The sequence below is a fragment of the Nyctereutes procyonoides genome, unplaced genomic scaffold, assembly GCF_905146905.1.
Source record: "Nyctereutes procyonoides isolate TBG_1078 unplaced genomic scaffold, NYPRO_anot_genome, whole genome shotgun sequence".
Taxonomy (NCBI): Eukaryota; Metazoa; Chordata; class Mammalia; order Carnivora; family Canidae; genus Nyctereutes; species Nyctereutes procyonoides.
The window spans coordinates 840,352-859,782 of NW_026575032.1; the positions used below are offsets into that span (position 1 = coordinate 840,352).

The window sequence follows — 19,431 nt, forward strand, 5'->3', positions numbered from 1 at the left end:
GCTCCTCTGTATTTAATTCTAAGACAAAAAAGAATAGGCTAAAGACAAATGAAAAACCAACCTACTTTTATGGAAATCTGTCCATCCATTTCAGGGACTGAATGGTTAGTGCTGTAAGTTAGCCCTGGGAGCGGGCTTCCCACTGCTGTGCTAATAGCATAGAAGAGTATTAATGTGAATTTCTATTAATGAGCAAACCCACTTCCCACTCCCTTGGAAATAATCATTATGACAGAAGAGGTGAGTTGTTGTGGACTCATTGGAGGTTAAGACTACAGTATGTCAATTTTGAACTTAGCATTTTATAGTTATTTTAACCAGGACGGGAACTTTTCAGCAAGATACTCCATAGACTTCTTAGGACACCAAAACTAAGATCGAAAGAGATAAAAATGAAGAGAATCAGAATTTTCCAAGCACTGATTCCATATCCCAAACTGAACTAGATGGGATGAGGACTCCTAAGACAAATCATAGGAGTTTACAACTTACTTATAAAAACAAAACTTACATACCCAAGCAGCAGAATTCAATAACGTCAGTATATTCACTATTTTTTTTTTTACTCAACTTATCTGTCATGGGCCCTTGCTATGTGCCAGACACACTTCTAGGGACCCTGATAATCTCAGGAAGCCTTATCCTAGTGGAGGTGACAGCACATACACAGAACATAAATAACAAAACACTAGTGGCTGGCATCCACTGCTCCACAGAGAATTAAAATAGGCCTGCGTGAGACAAAGTGGTGACCACTTTAAGGTGAAATATTTAGAGAAGGTTTCTGGGAAGAAATGACATTTCCTCTGAGATATGAACCAGAGGAAGCCAGTGAAATAAATGTCAGAAGAAGGAGCATTCTGGGCAGAGAGACAGCTGGTGTAAAAAGCCCAAAGGAGGCACTAGACCTGAGTACGGATGAAAGAGAGGATATTAATGTGGAATAAAGTGGGCAGAGGGGAGAGTGTAAGGCAAAGGGCAGATTACATACAGCTCTGCAAACCATATTAAGGTGTTTGGATTCTATTCTGAGAATGATGGAATGCCTTTAAGAAGCCCAGGATCACGGTCTGAACCATGTTTGTTTGTTTGTTTGTTTTTAAGGAACAATTCTATTTTGTGGAAAATGGATATTAGGGAAGGGTTAACTATAAAAGCAAAAATCAACCTCATCTTTGTAAAACAACAAGCTCAAATGATCAGATGAAGGAGATCAGACCAGATGAAGGCTACCACAGTTGTCCGCGGCACACATGGTGATGGCCTAAACTTGGTGGGGGCGATGGAGAGTAATGGGACATGGGCTATATTTTACAGTCACGGTCACCAAAATGTGCAGATGAGTCGGAGGCAGGAAGTGAGGGAAAGAGAAGAATCAAAAAGAACACCTTGACTTTAGGGACATAGGTACAATAAAATAACAAAACATTGGAAGAAATCAGAGAAATGAAATTAGTTGGTCAGAATTTCCAAATGGCATCAAATAATTAATGAATTGCTCGTCATCTTAGATGCAGTTTTTAGAAGCTAATTCGCATACTGGATAAGGTGTTAGAAAGACAAAAAAGGAAGATATTCTCTTCTTGCTATGAGAAACCAAAAGGAGCACCGGCCAAAGTGGGAAATAGCAAGATGTGCAAGTCAGAAGAGCAAAAATATTGATTTCAATTATCAGGGTGGGAAAAGGGATCTGCTGGGTGCTGGGAAGGTGGATGAGACATACTGGGGAAAGGCAGCAAGCATACACGCACACACACACACACACACACACACACACACACACACACCAGTATTTGCTTCGTTGAATTTATATTTCCAATGAAGAGTGCATAACATTTGAGGCTAACTAATTTGTCAAAACATCTGGTAAGAGGTTGCTTATGGTCAGGGAACAGGAAGTGAAGAGAAACAGTTATGAAGTTATGAAGAGAATTTGACAAGAAAACACTGAAATTAGGAATATACTCAGACCTCTTCATAAGCTGTGTCCAAATGGGCAGGCTACTTAAACTTAGGAATCTTCCCGTGAGCCCACATCTGCCAAGTGCCACCTAACTGATACTATGGGCATTTTTCTGTAGGGCACCGCCACCCACCGAGGAATCCTACAGGCAATAGGCTGAATGAGAATGAGGGGAGCTGCACAGGTGCGGGCAGGGAAAAGGCAGGTGGTGAGCTCAGTGACAGGCAGGAAAGAGCAGGCTAGAGACAGCAAACAGGTCACTGGCTGGGCTCTTAGGACAGAGACCAAACTTCGAAGTGCAATACTCTAGAGCAAAAAGTCAGCAATCTTTTCAGATGTTTTGTAATACGCAGAGTAAGGGTCCCCTAAATACCCATTGACTGGTGGGCCACACTGAACAATCACCACTGAGCATGGTGGTGAGCAAAGAGCATGACTAGTTTTGTGTGAGAGCCACAGCAAGGATAAAACAAAATACTGTAGCAGGAACAAAGATTCTAAAAATAATCTCTTGCACTCATCCATCAGCAACAACCTCAAGTTTTCACGTATTTTCCATCTACCTCATACTACCTTCTCAAAGGAACTTCAAGAATTTTAAGAGCTTTTCTCGTTCTATTTACCACACTAACAAAACCAGGTATTTTAATTATTCAGCCTTGAAGACACTCCTGTTCTCATGACAAACCTGGTTTCAAAAATTGCTTCGGTAATTCTCCCAGCTATGTCTGCTGCACACATGGGCCGAATATTCCATAAAGTTTTGATCAAAGAGATCTTTATAACCCAGCTTCCAGTGATGTAATAAAAAGTGATACTCATCAACATGGCAGCGACAACAGGAACTTTTTTCTTTTTATCTTTTTTAAAGAGCAAGCATGATGGAATTGCAGAGTTCATTGGCTGATTCAACAAATGTTTATTGGGCACTTACTCTGTGCCAAGCACTGCCTGAGATACTGGGAATAGGGCAGTGAACAAGATGTGTGATGTCCTCATGCTTGCAAGGCTGGCCCTTCGGTAAGTGAGGGAGATGATGTATGACTAAGCATCTACGTGTGAAGAGGTCGGAGGGGAGCCATGGGAGGGAATGTTGGGGGTGGGAAGAGCCCTTCTAGGCTGAGTGGTCATGGCAGGCCTCTCTGAGGAAGTGACATTTCCACAGGGACTTGAACAGAGGATTAAGTCATGGAGACCGAGGGGGAAGGGTCTATTCAGTCTACAGGGGGCTTTATGTCCAAAAATCTGCCCCACCTGTGCCTTAGCTGTAACCCTCAGCCACTAAGAGGGACACAAGCGCAGCCCACAGGGACCAGAAGACAGCACTGACTCTCTGAGGCAGCCACAATCACATCTGGTGAGGAAGAACTGGCCAGTGTTAAATCCAGGAATGCTGAGATGGGTGGTGACACCAGATGTTTTAAGGTCTGTTATCAGATGAAAGAGGGGTTAGAAGCACTCTGGCTGGCCCAGCTAGTCCCAGAGGCTGGCATGGGTCTACAAGGAAGGAGTTTGGGACTCAGTAAAATAAAGATTTATCTGACAAAGCCGTTAAACTGAACAGAGCAGTTTAAAAAGTAGGAGGTGTTCTGACAGAGAAGGGATGCTTCCTGACTTCCTGGAGTGAGATACAAAAAAAAAAAAAAAGGCCACAAAATCTACAGGAAGATTTTTAATAGGATTGCAGCAGTGTGATACTAACCTAGACGGCTGATATCTGAGCTCTCTCCGTACCCTGCCAGTGAGTGGACTGGTGTTTATTAGGGGCCTACTGCAAGTTCCCTGGGGACATGAGAGGTTGATAAGGTAGGATCGAGGTCTTCCAGTGAAACCAGAGACTTTGACTCTTATGGTACTTTCTTACTTGAATTATAGCTATTTTAATATTTTTTCTCGTCTTAAAAAAATCTTCATGAGGTTTTCATAACATGAGTTTACTCAAGTAAGTGCCCTTTAGAAAAGATTTTTTTACTCATTTTTCTATCTCTTAGATAGACTTTTATAGTTCTTTCACAAAGTGGGCACTAAATAAATGTTTGCTTAATTCTACTGATTTCAAGAAGTTTACTGTAAGGAGTAAGGTGATCTGAAATCTCTGCCTTCATATTCTGGACTATGCAAGGCAGCTGGGAGTGGTCTCAAGGCTGATTCTTAGCTCCAGGCCCATTTTTCCTTCTGGTGCCCGGGATCTAATACTCAAAGGTGTGAAGGGGCTCAGCGTTGGCCTCACCAGGCTAGACGCAGACTGGAGTGGGAATAGGGGCCCTATTCCTTCCTCTACCAGGACACTTTTGCACCATCGAGCCCACCATCAGATTAAGTAACTGCGACCACTCCTGAGCTGCCTTGGTTTCTTTTCATGTTTGTTGACTGAAATGGAAGAGTGGTTCTTGGCAAGGCCGCTGAAGGGTCACCCAGATGCTGCCTGAAAACCAGTACACGCTAGTTTTACCTCAATGGCACCGTCCTGCCAGGTGCCAGACTAGGCCTTGACGTTACCTGCTTTTCTTCAGTCTCCATCCCTGACTAAGCAACACATCCTGCCAACCTACCTGCTGCCTATTCTCTCAGATTGGTTCTCCCTTCTCTGTCCAAACTGCCAGTCCCTCAAATGATCCACTTCCTGCTTCTCACACCCATTTCCCACATTTCTCCTTATTTTGCACAGTGTGACACTATAAACAAATGTTTCATTCTTCTGCTGACAGAAGTAAAAAAAAAAAAAAAAAAAGTCAGATGGTTTCCCGTGAACTGGAGGATCAAGTCCAGGCACCTGAGGTCCTTGACCTCGCTAGTCCCTGTGCCCAGCTCCTCTCCTCCAACTCCCCACACTTGGCTCCCAGTTCCCAACAGGTGCTACACCCTGGGCACAGGGGCCACCTCTGTAGGGTGCCTCTGCGGCAGCTCCTCATTCTCCATGACTCAAGCATCTATTACCACGAGGAAATTTCGTTGTGCGCCTTTCTATGCACATACTTCTGCCACAGACCATTTTAACTTCTGTGTGTGCGTATTCTTGAGATTCCTGGTGCTGTAGAAAGGAGATGCAATCTTTATGACAGTTCTTATGCTGATCATGGAACCCAAATGCCAAGCAGATGTTCATGACATTTTGTGGGTATGTAACAAGTAAATGAAATTGAAAATAATAAAACCTATTATTATTGCTGATTTATGAAATTTGTTTCACAAGAGATATTATTAGCTAAATAGAAAAGAAGTTGTGGATGTTTTTGACAATTTTACGGGCATAAAAAGGTTTACTTTGTAAGACTTAAAAATTTGGGGAGTTTTTCTTTAATCTTTTGAAGGTTGACTTCATGGAAACCTGTTGGTTGGCTGCCATAGATGGGTGGTATGTGCTGGATGGTTCAGGGGCCTGGTAGGAGGATGCATTTTTTCTGTCCTTAAAAGCACAGACATGTCCTAGTAAGAATAACACAGTGCACTGCTCAGCAGGACCTCTTTTCCCCTGAACACATGTAAAATATGGTTTGGTTGGGATACATTCCGATCAGAGAATAGAAATGCTATAGAACAGTGCTTCTCAAACCTGAGTGTACAATCACACCACTCAGCTTTCCCATTAAAATGCAGATTCTAATTCAAAAGGTGTGTGTGGGGATCCTGATCACTCTGCTTGGCTTCCAGCCTCTCTAACAATCTCGGCACAGAAGCAGATTCTCATAGCTGATGGGCTGTACTTTGAGTAGCTCTGTCTCTTCCAATCCTGTGACGGATTACCTGGTAATGGTGGCACTATGGTTTTCTTCTCCAGTATTTTCACTGTTCTTACTCTTTTTAAAATATTTTATTTTAAAGTAATCTCTACACCCAGCATTGGGCTTGAACTTACAAACCCAAGATCAAGAGTTGCATGCTCTACTGACCAAGCCAGCCAGGTATCCCTTGTTATTTGAACTTTCTGATTTCTAATTTTTACCTTTCTAATTTTACCTTTCTAATTTTTCTGATTTCTACTCATTACCAAATGTAATGTACTAAACATCTATTTAGCATAGATGACATGGAAATTATACACATCCTTTCCCCCTTTTACTTTGAATACTATTATTACATCAACACAATTTCACAGCTTTCTTTTCCCTATCTTCTTTATGTGAAGAAGAAGAAGAAGAAGAAGAAGAAGAAGAAGAAGAAGAAGAAGAAAAAGAAGAAGAAGAAAAAGAAGAAGAAGGAAGAGGAAGAGGAGGAGGAGGAGACGACGATGATGATGACAATGACAGGCAGGCTTAGTCCCTCTGGGGAATATGTCTATGTTTATATTAAATCCCAATAATGGCCTAGTGGAATTTTTAGGAGATTGTGACAAGATTCTAATTTCTTCGTATACTTTATTTTTATTTTTTTTAATTTTTATTTATTTATGATAGTCACAGAGAGAGAGAGAGAGAGAGAGAGAGAGAGAGAGGCAGAGACACAGGCAGAGGGAGAAGCAGGCTCCATGCACCGGGAGCCCGATGTGGGATTCAATCCCGGGTCTCAGGATCGCGCCCTGGGCCAAAGGCAGGCGCCAAACTGCTGCGCCACCCAGGGATCCCTAATTTCTTCGTATACTTAACGCAACTGGCAAATACTGAGAAATAAGATGCTATCAAAAAGAAATTATTATTACTATAGAATTATAAATACCATAGACTAAGAATTGGCATATGATTCCATGGACCCGTTCTCATATTTTCTCAAATACATGATGGTCCCAAAACTTTGCCTCTTTACCCCCCATTGGCAGTTATTTTGATAAGACAGCATTAAAGCCTATCTACTATCAAAACGTTTTTGAGGTTGCCTCCAGTGCTAAAGCACAGGACAAAATTAAAGTAGTAATTTAAAAATAACGATAATCAGGGTAATATAATTCAAAGATAGACGAGTGAGACATATGTCCCGGGAACTTTAAGTAGTTAAAACAGTTAAACCTTAAATTATTCTTATTTCCAGAAAAAAGAAAAAAGGGGGGCTACCCAAGTATGCAGTTGTCGTGTTCTTATAAAAAGAAATAAGTTAAAGTAACAGTTTTCAAATATGTATTTCTTCTGTGATGCCTCTTACAAAATCTAAGGCCAGAAACAAACTATAAATGTAGAGCCCTGTCTTCGGAGAGATGAGATAATACTCCCCAAGGACACTGGTTCGTGACAATCTCGCAGTTGAGAGAACCTGAAAGAAAGGGTAGTTAACGTATCGCCTCTCTTTTCTTTCTGTAGCTCACTCTCTGGTCTAATGTCTCCAAGTTTGGGAGCAGTTAAAAGACTGACAAAGTAAAACAGAAAATGATCTCTGGACTTCGAGTAAGAAGATCTGAGTTGAAGAGGTTCTGACTAAACCATGATTGGCTTTTGTACTTTGAACAAGCCTCTTCATCTCTTTTAGTCTCTGTTTCCTCACCTACAAGATGGACCCAGTTATTCCCAAGGTTGTTATGAAGTTTAAAATAGTGGATGCGAATTCTCTTTTCAATTGAAAAAGGGTTCTATTTATCTATAAGTCAGCTTATAAAACAGCTTCTCTAACTAGTTACAAAATTTTATTCAACAACAAAAGATACATGTTTTGATCTGCTCTTTAAACAGGTATCAGAAGGAGTCTCAGCAAGAGGTTATTCTATCTGAATTTACCTAATCTATCAGAAAAAAGTTAGGCTCCTATTTCATCAAACACTGACTAGGAACACAGAGGAAAGCCAACACGTTGGGTTTTTAAAAATCATCACATAAAACAGTAGGAAATTCTTAATATTCTTTTTTGTTAGCCTTGATAGACCATATTGGAGGGCATCAGTATTGTTTAACAAACAAAGATGGATTAAACGGATTCAAAGGTGAGTGTGCTCAGGCTGTTTAGGCACTGGATCTAGCAAAGGATTTCAGATGCACGTGTCGAGATTAGAGAGCTGAGGATCAGGCTCAGTTCCTGGGATGTTCTGCATTATTATTTCTGGATTAAGAGATGATTAAAGAACAGGGCACTCAAAAGGCAGATAATGTGGACAGACCCCACGGTCACTTTTAATGAAGAGTTTATAGTAAATTATGATGATATAACACAAGCACGTAAGTCTGCAACAATCAGAGAGATGACAAGCCACAAAAATGCTGACCACAATTATTTCCTCTCTACCTCCCTCCCCATAAAAATTAAGATACACAGTTAGGTGTGGTTTTTCTTCCTAAAAAAAAAAAAAAAAAAAAAAAATTTTAAGGGACGCATGAGGGAAAGGCTGCAGCTGGTGAGTGTTGGGGATCGACGGTGTTTAGCGGTCATTACACAGGATAGAGCCTGCCAAGAGAAAAAGATGTTTCCAAACTGCCTCTTTGTTGTCATTGCTTTGTAAGTGTAAATAAAACTTTAAATATAGAGATTTTAAAAGAATTATAGACTGAACTTTCTGCCTGAAGTGTTAATGTGTGTGTTATATACATATTTTCACTGTTTGAGCTTACTTATTACTCATTATGTTTTAAAGGACTTTCAACATTTAGACTATTTGGAATATGCGTCTATAATAATTCTCATTATTCCATTGAAATGTACAACTTCATTCAATTTGGGGGGAGATCATTTATTTCAAAAATTTTAAAACAGATCTAACTTCAAATCTTATCTCTTAAAAATGCCACATTATTACTAGATTACTAGAATGACTCAATAGAGGTAAATTGTTAGGAATTACCACTAATTTAAAAAGGATTCTGAAGATTTTTAAATTTTCAGTATTGTACCTTAATACATACTGACTTAAAAGTGGAAAATGTAATCATCTTCCTCTACAAAATTACCTAGTAAGTTAACCATTACCAAAACCAGCAAACATTTAGCACATAAACTGTCTATGATTAAGGTCTTATGAATTTAGATAAACTCAATGATATTTTTGAATCATTAAACTGTAAAAGAAAGAAGAAAGAAAGAAAGAAAGAAAGAAAGAAAGAAAGAAAGAAAGAAAGAAAGAAAGAAAGAAAGAAAATCCAAGCAAATTGTTTCCTTATAATTTGGAAACTAATATCAGTTTAAGAGTTTTAAATATTTCCATCAATTCTGCTTCTGAAACCAGAGTCTCCACTTTATTTTAAAAGTTAGTGAGTGTAGGTAAGTCTCTTAACTAAAACGGAGTCTCAGATTTCTCAGCAGTAGGAGGATTAATATCTTCCTCACTGGGTTCCTATGAAGATTAAGGAAAATGATGGATGTGGCAGGCAGTACCTTGTAAAGAACTGGGGGTTTTGCAGAGTAATAATATTGTTAATAAGTAGGATAATATTCATTCACCTTGTGAAGTTCAAAGTACAGGAACAACTTTAACATAAGTTAATAACTGGCAACTTTACGGAGAAACAATAAAATCTCGAATAAAAAATTCAAAATGTAACACAATATATATTTGTGTGAAAGCATTAGGCAGGTTAGGTAACTTTTTTTAAACTCTTAAAATACTGAAAATTTCAGAAGATAATGGAATATATTATCTATTTACGGGTAACAGAGGAATTATCAAATACTTATACATAAAACTAAGAATACTTTTGAAGATAATGGTGACTAATTTATTTGAGGGCTCTTTCAGCTTTCTGTTTAAGACCTCTGGTTCTGTAATGTGTTGTCTCCAAATCTTTTTGAGTTGGGAATCAATATATATTGCTTAAGGCATTCGACACTGCGGTGAGTATCATAGTTGATTATATTGGATGAACTCCTACACTGCACATCTTTTCTCTGGTTAACTTGTGGGTAGGGCTGACTTCTAAATCTTGATTAGAATGTCATTATTTTCACCTGTTATTATATTTACTTCACAGAAGCTATCACCTCTATCATTATTGATTTTTTTAATGACCATCCAATATGCTGAGTAAGGGTGCCTTTGTCAATAGATATATTAACACAGTGTTAACCCAACTTCTTTTCCTTATTTACACATAAGAGTAAATGTAAATAGGGCTTTTGATATTTTCTCCTTTCATCATAAGGGGTCATCTTGTGAGGCCAAGAGGATACTTCTTTTAAAGGAAGTATTAAAAAAAATTAAAAAAAATAATAAAGGAAGTATTTACTTTCCTTGTAAAGCAGACCTCTGCTTTACAAGACCAATGCTATCAAAAGCTAGATACCTGTTCAGGACCTCAATGGTTTAAAAGAGTATTCTGTTTCTTTCATTTTATTGAAAAGATAAGTTTTTAAATACAAATATTCACTAGACCTAACCTTGCAAAGATAACCTCAATGTCCTTACCGATTCCTCAACATCGAGATTCCATATCTTAAATTCACATCAATGTAGGAAGAAGATGAATAACATATTTTGTGGACCCAGTATAAAATGAAAAATTGTGGGGCCCAGTGCAAGATCTCTTGTTCAGAAACTAAGAATTTTAAGATGGCGACAGACAAGCATTCAACTAAGCACAGGAAGCCCTTCCAAGTGTGGTCCGTGAAGCTGGCCCCTGGTATAACTTAAACTAGTATACAAGAAACAAAATCAATTATCAGAAGAAGAGAATACCTAGGGCTATTTTCATATTTGTAGTGGACACTGAAAAACAAAATTACTTCAAAAATGAAAAACCATCTTTTTTGCAGATAGCATTTTAGTACCATGAGAGACCTTGGTAACACTGGGGGCAGGGTGGCTTCCCCAATACCTCAGGCCATCTCTCAAGGGACCTGCCTGCTTGTCCATCTACTAATACGGTTATGCCCGCTACTGTGATCTTCAGAAGGTCAAATTGTTATCTTCTATTTAAGAGGCAGTTTCATTTTTCATAAAAACAGTAATATATTTTCATAGCATTTTAGCAACCTTCAAAGGATCACCCCTAGAACTAAAATATCTGAGACCTGGGGAGGCCAAGAGATAAATGATTGCTGTCTTTTCTCAGTTTGCCAGGTGTTTTTAGCTACCACTGCTGTTTCTGATCTCTGTCACCACTGTTGGCAACAAATCTCTCTTCAATTATAGGATCCAGTTACTTCTAAATCAATCCCAATTTGAAGCTTTTGATAATATCACTGAATTTTAGTGAATGCTGTGATTTAATATGAATTACGACATTTATTGAGTGCTATCAACATATGAATAATATTTAGGTTTCAACCAAGACATATGTACTTGTGTATTGTTATAGGTAAAATGTATTTGTTGTCTGCCTTTAAATGTATTTTAAACAAGATAACTAAAAGGGATCAAGTACATTTATGCTTATGTGAGTTGCTTGTTTTTTTTTTTTTTGGTATGACTGGTAATTTGATCAGAAACATATTTTGTTACAGAAATAAAATGCAGAGTGTTACATTTGGGAATGCCCATGAGCTTAGAGTACACATGACCTGAACAGAAAGAGAGTAATCAAAGGCATCTCCTAGGTTCCTATGGATTGCCGAGATTTATTTTTCACTATAATGTGCTGTAAATCATAACCATCTATACTCCACAAGGCACCTACCACTTGTAGCCCTTTAGTCAGAGAAAATAACCCTAAATAAATCAAGCCCTTTTACACTAGCTTTTCCCTTTTAAATATAATATTTTCAAGTAAGTATCACAATGTTGCCCCTCATTTTGTCATCTATCCAGACACAGTATTCTCTATCTTTGCAAATAAACATTTGTTCATAGTTTCTAGACTAAAATTTAAACAAAAGTCATGGTGATTTCAAAAACAAGATATCACCCTTCACAAATCTTTCTAATTATGAGTTCAGGTTTTACTGTTTCTTTTAGAAAATGATAAAATTGAGTCTCATTCTATATGCTCAGAGAACAAGATGTAGTTATGGTGATTTTTAAGTTACGGATAAAACACCCACTTGAATACCGTTCATATTTTTTGGCTATGTCTTTAGATTGTGGAATATATGTCCTCTGAGCACACAGCTGGAAGAAGACAGTGTGTGTCTCACTTTCATGTCCGGGAGAAGACAAAAACTTGTACAGTTACCATGTACTACAGTCAGTCACCACTCTTTGTGAGATTGGCTGTAATCATTCCAATTAGAAAACAGACATGAGTGCATGTTGCTAACTCAATTTTTGTTATTTGGCTATTATATTTAAAACCCCCACACTGTAGAGGCTGTTGTCTAAGAGGTCTGCTCAAATGAGTCCATTTCTAATTATGTGTAATTATGTTTTTATTGAGTTCCTTCCAAACCTAATATAACCCATTGTTTCCAAAAATGTTTCTTTTTCTCATAACTATATAAAAGCAATTCTTTCAAAAGAATAGCAACAAATTCTTTCAGAAGAACAATTAAGGGACATTGGAAAAGTTAACTGTATACATTCTTCCATAGTTTTCTTTTTTAAAGATTCATTCAGAGTTTTCACAAGTGAAACTAAGAATAAATACTCCAGAGAAATATACAAAATTTTAAATATGTGTCATTTTCAAATTGGATACAGGAAAAATTAACAAATCAAAACCAAAAACTACTCACCAACTTACTATAATAAATCAGTTTCCAAAGGATCTGGAAATTGTTGATGGAATAAAGACATGTAATCTTGGAAGTTTCTATATTTAAAAACTTGAGGTCTGTGGACTTTAAAGTTTAAATCACATTGAGTTCAGTGAGTTCTTAAAAATTTTGACATTGTAACAGGACCCAATGCCCAGCTGTTCTGTGGTCAAATCTGTCTATCCCAAAGGGAAAAATCTGCAGAAACATGGCCAGTTTGATTTTATTCTATATTGATCAAATACCTTACTCTTAATTTGTAAAGTGTGAAGCAAGTAATATCTTTTAAAATCTTGGATCAGTTAATAGTATATATTTTATAATTTTCCAATATTGCAAAATACTAAAATGCATAGATTAGTTGGTTTGCTGGTTTCAGTAAACTACCAAAAGAAAGGGGGAATGCGTGAATATAGCATCTTCAGGTTTCGGAAATGTGTTCAGGAAGTAAGCAGCCAAGAATACACCTGCATTAGTTACTGGCTCGGGCACTGGTGGGCTACAGAATGCAAATGTCAGGTGTCATCTCAGAAGTGGCAAGGGATCTAAACACACGTCCAAACACAGATTCATCCTAAAATGGCATAGTTTTTCCCAGAAATATAACTGAATTTAAGATCAGCATACCACTGTATGATGTAATAAAATATTAGCAGTTTTGCTTTTCTAGGTCATGCTGATCCTTTTTTAAAACAATAGTAGCAAGATTATTTACTTTTCTTCCTAGGTGAAAATCAACATGTGGCAGCATTAGTGTGTATATCATAGGTATCAATTTACACCATAATACAATGTTAAAATTAGGCAAAATTTAGTGTTAAGTTCCGGGTTCAAATTGCAAAGCATTTTTAAGTGGAGTATTTAAATTTCGGAGGACTTTAACTTTGAAATCAGTTTGAAAGCAAAGATTTAGCATCATTTACCACTTACTACTCAGCTATAACTTGTTAAAAGTTGTCACTTCTACTGAATGATTGTGAATGAACTGGATAAGGATAAATCACACTGTTCAGGATAGAAGTTCCAAAATAGACATTTGGGGGTTCTAGACACTGTTTCAAGCTCAAGTGAATAATTTGAATGAGTTTTGTAGATCACACTTGCCTTTGGCCCAATATAGATGCCTTTGGGATAGGATTTCCTCCCGGTGACTAAGCTGATGGCAACTGACCCTGGCGAGGTCCAGTCCTTACTTGGATGCTACTCTGGGCTCCCCAAAGCAAGTCCTGACACTGAGACGGGGAGCAAAAAAGTGTGAGAGCACCGCTCGGTCACTGCATTCAACCACTTTATCACTGGAATAACTAAGGAAGAAAGATTAAAAATTTTTTAGTGCACATTAGGAGGAATTCACACTACTCTTCACTATTTGTAAACTCAGGCATAGTCGTTATATTTCCAATGTCTACTCATTCATCCTTGCAAAATGAAAGATAATTTCTGTCCTAACAATGACAACAAGAACACAGTCAGTTTGAAAATAAAAAAAATTGGCCTCTTGATAGACTGAGCAGAAGTACAATAGAAATGAACATAGGAGGGTAACAACGGGCAGGTGCATTTTATTTCTACCTTTCCCTCTTCCACCCCAAGTAATTAGGGCTCTACCACACAACTTTTCCCCTATCAGAAGGAGACTCTGGTCAATAGATCCAAGTGAGAAAACAAATATCTGGATCACCAGGTTCATGAAGCCAATCAAGGAAGTCACTACGTTATCTGAAGACAGACCCGCGACGGGGGCTACGATGGCTACGTCAGCATTCCTTCAGCATGGGATTGCCAAGGTTATGACATCACCCTTTGCTTTTTACCATTCATATGTCACCAGACATATGTTCAATAGACGCAGGACAAATAAAATGAGGGTCAGGGCTTCCCTCACTCTTAGAAGGATATTTTCCAATTATATATTTTGTTACATCTTAAGAGATAAAAGCTGTGTCTGCAAGTGATTAAAAGATGTTTTATATTCATGGTTTCATTCCTGTTGAAATAAATGCGTAATTTAAACCATACATAATTCCTAGCAATTTAGGCCCATTACAGAGTTCTAGCTTCTTTTTTATGATAGTTACTAATCAAAACAGAGTGTTGCTGCCACGTGGAGCCTGTGACTTCCACATACAGGTTTAATGAATAAAACGTCCTGACATAAAAATGAAAACAATACAGACAAAGCTGCAAGCCGTGGCGTTTCTGGTGTGTGGTAAAGATTAAGGACATTCGCTGAAGTCAAGAATTATGCAGAGAAAACACTTGTAATTTCTTTCTCTAAAGGAAGAATGAAAGGATTTTTTAGTGAAATCTGAAATAGTCACTAATTTTTCCAACTTCTGGACCCCTCATTCCCAGCTGATTCCCCCTCCTGAAGAACCTAAACTCATCAGAGTCACTTTTAAAGGATAAATGATGGGATATTTTAATGTAATCTTGCATATAGGTTTAGATTGAAAATGGGAATTGGGACCATAATTAATTATGTTGCCGAGTTTTTTGAACTTTAAGGAGACAGATTGAGGCAAACGGGGGCATTTCATAAGACTGCAACCTCCGAAAAGTTCATGGGTTAGAACTTTGGTAAAAATGACAGTATCTTTTTGACGTTTAATTCATTCCATATGCAGAATGAGTGTGAGGAATTAATACCCTTTTGGTGTATTCACTTTCTGAAACCACTGTAGTCAGAGACTGACACAAAATGAAAACCAAATATAAACACGGTCTTCAGCTAGGGTACGGCCTTATTATCATCCTTAATAAACAATAATCAATAATGATAAATACTGAGAGCCCTCGGCGCACTCTGCCCCGTACGCATATCTGCTCTCGCATCCATCCATCACATCTTTCAGGATAATAAAACAATTCCATCCCATCAAATCCCCAAAACCGCTCCCTCCGGAGGGATGTTTTATCTCCACTTCTGCGAGCCCCGGGAGGATTTTGCTGGTTTGAAAGGGGCGGAGAATGGAGCGGGGGTCCTATTTATTCCCATTGACGACTCCCCGGGTTCTCACAGGCGCTCAGGGACCGTGTGGGAGGAAGATGGGAGGAAAATGGGAGGAAAATGGGAGGAGGTGCGGAGATTCCCTCCTTCAGAAAAGAAAAAGAGTTCAGGAAGCCCGGGCAAAAGAAGGGGTGGGCGAGGGCGGTGCGGGATGCAGGGCAGTGCATCGGAGAGGCCAGCGACCAAGGGGAAAAAATAAATTCTTTTCTCACATAGTAGGATCGAATGGTGAAAAGTAGACAAATTAACCAGCCCAACTAAGTTGCTAAGAGCACCTATGTTTAAAAAAAAAAAAAAAAATCAAACCCAGAGATATTTTCTCAGCTTCATTTGTCGCCCAAGGTCTTGGTTTCAGGGAGCTACTTGCACCCAGAGCAGGAGATGGACAGCGCCCCGAAGGGGACCGGGAGGGGACCCACGACCCGGCCCGAAGGACAGCGCAACGCCCCCGCGGAGGTGCCCGCCGCAAACTGCGCGGGCCTCGGCGACCCGCGTGGACCCGGTGCTGGGGGCTGCGGCGGATTCCCCGGCCCCGGGAGGGGGCACGCGCGGGAGGGGGCGGGAGGGGCGCACAACCAAACCAAACTGCACCCGACATTGTGCAGTTTGCCAAGTGTCCCGGGAGAAGCGCTGGGGCCCGCAGCCACTCGTGCGCACGATCCCCGAGTGTCGGGGCCGCCCCAACTCTCAGCTCCGTACTGAAGGTAGCGCCGACCCCAGCGGACACGACCGGTGCACGCCCAGGGCGAGGGCACGACGGCCTGTCCCGCGGTCTGGGCCGGGGCGGGCGGCGGGGAGGGCGGGGAGGGCCCCTCGCTGGCTGCCTGCGCCGGTGTCCCCCCCCGCCACCCCCCCAGGCCAAAGCAGCATCGGTCCCAGGCCTCCCTGCTCAGCTCGAGGAAGTTTCTCCGACGCTGCTCGCCTACCAGGCGGAGGGCTAACGGGGAGCCAGCGCGGCAGGGGTTCGACCGGCCGGAGCGGACCCAGATCCCCAGTGCCCCCGCGCCCCCCGGGATCCCGCGCCTGCCCGGCCCGCGGGCGAGCCCCGACCGCAGCGCAGACCCCTCGCTTTCCGTCCCGCGCCGACGCGCCGGCAAGACCCGGGTCCCGCAGGCTTCGCGAGCGGAGGGCAGAGGGCACGAACCTAAGCGGGAGGCTGCAGCCCTGCGGGCGGCCCGGCCAAGCCCGGGATGGAGGCTCCGCGGCTCTGCCGGCTCCGCCACGCCCCGGGCACCGGGAGCCCCGTGTCCCCGGCCTGTGCACCGTGCCTCCACCTCCCCACAGCGTTCGGGCCGCCCAGCCACGGAGCCCGCGTGGAAAACCGAGGGGGACCTGCCCCCCACGCCCCTCAAGCCCTCAGCTCCTGGGGCTCTGGCGCCCTCGTCCAGGGCGACCGGGAACCTCGCCGGGCCCGTCCGAGTCGGGGCGCGCGCGCCTCCACCCTCTCGCGCAGACGAGCCCCGGGGTGTGAGCGCTCCCTGCGCCGGGTCTGCGGCTGGCGGGCTGCGGAGCCGGGGCGTCGGGGCTTCGGCTTTCCTCTCGCCACTTACCTTACAAAAATCTGGGTGATTTTCCTGGGGGGGGGGGGAGAGGAAAAGAAAAAAAAAATCCCTCCCCGAGGTGTGGTGTGCGAAACAGTCCACGTCCCCGGCCAAGATGCTGAGCGCCGGGACTCAGGACCCGGAGGGGCTGGGAGGCGGAGGGGGAGGCAGATAAGAGAAAAAAAGAAAAAGAAGAAGAAAAAGAAATCGGCCGAAGTGTCCCAACTTTGCGGTGGGCGCTGCAAACTTCAAAGGCGGGCGAGGCTGGCGGCGCGCGGCCGCCGAAGTTGCCGCGAAGTGGGGCGCGGAGCAGCGCGGGGCTGGGGGGTCCCGGGACAGAGCGGGGAAGTGGCGGGACGTCCTCGTAGCCGGCGGGGAGCGCGCGGGGGCCCGGGCGGCGGGACGAGGCTGCGGCGCCGAGCGGGGCTGTCGCGGGCTCCGCGGGCGGCCGCTCGGGGCCCCGGCGCCGGGCTGCAGGGCGACGCGAGGAGAGCCGGGCGCGCGGCGGAGGCGGGTGCGCGGCTCGGGTGGCTCCGCTCTCTCGCGGCTCCGAGCGGGGAGTGTGTGTTCGCTCCCGAGTGTCACCGCCGAAGCCCAGAGCCGCTCCCCCGCCCGCCCCCTCCCTCCTCTGCCCGCTGCCTCCCCCCGCAGTTCCTCCCTCTCTCCCTCCCTCCCGCTGCGCGCCACCGCGCGCGCGCGCAAACACACACACACGCGCGCGCGCGCGCCACGACCCAGCGCTCCCCGCACGGGGACCCTCGCGGGCCGCATCCGAGGAGCACGCCGCGGTCCTTAACCTCCCCGCCTGCCGCGGGGTAGGCGACGGGGGCCCGGCGAGACCCGGGGAGAGGCGTGCGCGGGGCCCTCGCACGGTCAGGGAGACCCGGGCGCACAATAAGGGCGGGGGGGGGGGGGGAGGCGGGAGCGGAGAGACGAGCTGGATCCAGAAGGCTGGAGGCGGGAAGCAGGGTGTGCAGACTGTGCATTCGTGTCCCACTTCTCACCCGCCGCAGCCTTCATCGGGGAGCGCGGCCCCCTCGGCGCGCAGCGAGCCTCCTCCGGTTGGAAAACTCAGCAGCTGTTTTAACAATTGAAAAGCGGCCCTACAGGACCGGTGAGAGACGGAGCAGAGTGTGTGAAGCCATTAAGGCTGACTAGGTAATTATGATAAGAAGTTACCTAATTAGCAACCTGGCCAGGGCATTGAAAAAAGGCGGGGGGCGGGGGGTGGTGGTGCTGCTGCTGCTGAGTGCTTTAGTGATCTCATTTTCCCAAATGCGAACCTAGTTTCCAGCAAACCTGGTTTTTTATGCCCTCGAATTTTAAGTTCTCGGAATGTGGTTTATTAAGATACAGTGTCAGTACTGAACGCATGAAAAATACTTGCCCCCTCCTTATTGCCACGGAGAGATGGAGATAAATAAGATGAAAAGTCTTACCCTTACCGAGGTCGTACTAACAACTATGGTCTTTTTGTTAAAATACCTGGTCACAGAGGGCGGTGCAACGAGGCTCCCGAAATTTTGTGGCTCCTAGGTGAGAACACTGCCATTAGATGGATTTATGGGACTGTTTATACCCTGCAAAGTAGTTTTGTAAAAGCTGTAGAATATTTGAATACTACCAGGGATGTTGATATCACTGTGCAAGCTTTTTTCTTTCTTTCTTTCTTTTTTTTTTTTTTGGTTTTTTAGCATATGACACAATGAGGTGGGAAAGGAGGTCTTCTGGTCTCTACTCAGGAGATCAGGGGAAATGACTCCAGCATTTAATGGATGTGACCCAGAGCTGATCATTGGGCACTGATTAATGAAGATTTATTAAGTGCCTGCCGAATACTATGTATATTTTTGTGCTGTGATTTCAAGGTAAGACATAGTGCACGTCCTGACTTTACGGAGCTCCCAGCCTGGTGGGGAGACAGAGGCACAAACGAAAGTGGGATTATCACTGTAATAAGTAGGAGTATTGGAAAGGAAACGGCTAATTCTTCTTTAGGAGGTACTCTTGATAGAGATTTTAATTCTGAAGGATGAGGAAGAGAATGCCAGGCAAATAAGGATGGGGGGGGGAAAGGGCATTCCACAAACAGGAATGCAAGTGAAGAGTTTAGGGAAGTGTTAAAGCACTTGTTATGTGCTGGGAACTGAGAGGAGGTCGGTGTGGCTGGGTTGCAGCTGGAAGTAAGCACGGCCAGGCCACGGGGCTCTAAGGGCCCAAAGAGCCGAAACTCTCCCAAGGGCGGTGCATGGCTGGGGAACTGTTAAGGGTTTTATGCAAAAACCAATGTTAAGGTTTCTAACTGCCATCCAATGAAAGTTTTTATTTTATTTTACTTTTTATTATTATTTTTAAAGATTTTATCCATTTATTAGAGACACACAGAGAGAGAGAGAAAGACACAGGCAGAGGGAGGAGCAGGCTCCATGCAGGAAGCCTGA

General features: G+C 42.9%; 1 protein-coding gene across 3 annotated transcripts in view; it reads right to left on the reverse strand.

Moving 5' to 3' along the window:
• NDNF (neuron derived neurotrophic factor) overlaps nt 1-17,532 on the reverse strand; it is a 40,905-nt gene extending 23,373 nt beyond the window's left edge. Inside the window, exons 1-2 of one of the 3 annotated variants that reach the window (XM_055317106.1) lie at nt 17,000-17,531; nt 13,544-13,671 (exon numbers count right to left, since the gene is read on the reverse strand). The gene's annotated coding sequence lies outside the window, so the exon portion shown is untranslated. Of the gene's footprint in view, nt 1-13,543; nt 13,734-16,999 lie in introns of those variants that run through there. The other 2 variants (XM_055317104.1, XM_055317105.1) reach the window with 2 other exon arrangements.
• Nucleotides 17,533-19,431: the final 1,899 nt, after the last annotated feature.